Consider the following 720-nt stretch of genomic DNA (forward strand, 5'->3'; position numbering starts at 1 on the left):
ATGGGCATATAGTTTATGTTCTCTAGCCCAGTAACAGAATGCTTATGAGCTATGTTTCCTAAACTCCTCATCTATTGCAAGCACCTGTCCTTGGAAGACAGAGGACTTCCAACTTGTTTATGTTAGACCTACAAACAGCTGCCGGGGCAGTCACCGACCAACCTACTAATATAGAGACAAATTTGCACTCTGAATAAACACACACACACACACACACGTATGATATGATATAAATAGATGCAAAATAGAGCACATGTTGTCCACAGTAAAAGAAAAGTCTTCCTTCATTCTCAATTGAAATAAGTTCCCTAGTTCTTTGTCTTCTTTCTTGGATGCTCTTCTTTCTCTGCATAGGATCAAATGGTTTAGCACCTGATGTCCCTTCCATAGCCTCATCATCCTTCCCTGGAGCACAAGAAGGTATTTCCTCCAAAGATGGTCTAACCGTCTTCTCTCCTTCCATAAGAGGAGCCTTAAAATTATTCTATCACTCAGTCAACAATATAAAACTCATTCTTGGCTCACTTTCCCAGGTTGTCTTGAAGGATAACTGAATACTTGCCTCTTTCAGGGTTCTAGGAATAACCATCCAGGAACCCTTGCTCACAGGGCCCCAACTCATATGCTTCCCATTGATTATCAGATAGAATACATTGGTTTTTAGAAAGGGGGGGGGTTCTTTCTGAAAAACTTTGGAATTAATTGACATGGGATATACTG

The sequence above is a fragment of the Macrotis lagotis genome, chromosome 6 (genome assembly GCF_037893015.1).
Source record: "Macrotis lagotis isolate mMagLag1 chromosome 6, bilby.v1.9.chrom.fasta, whole genome shotgun sequence".
Classification (NCBI taxonomy): domain Eukaryota; kingdom Metazoa; phylum Chordata; class Mammalia; order Peramelemorphia; family Peramelidae; genus Macrotis; species Macrotis lagotis.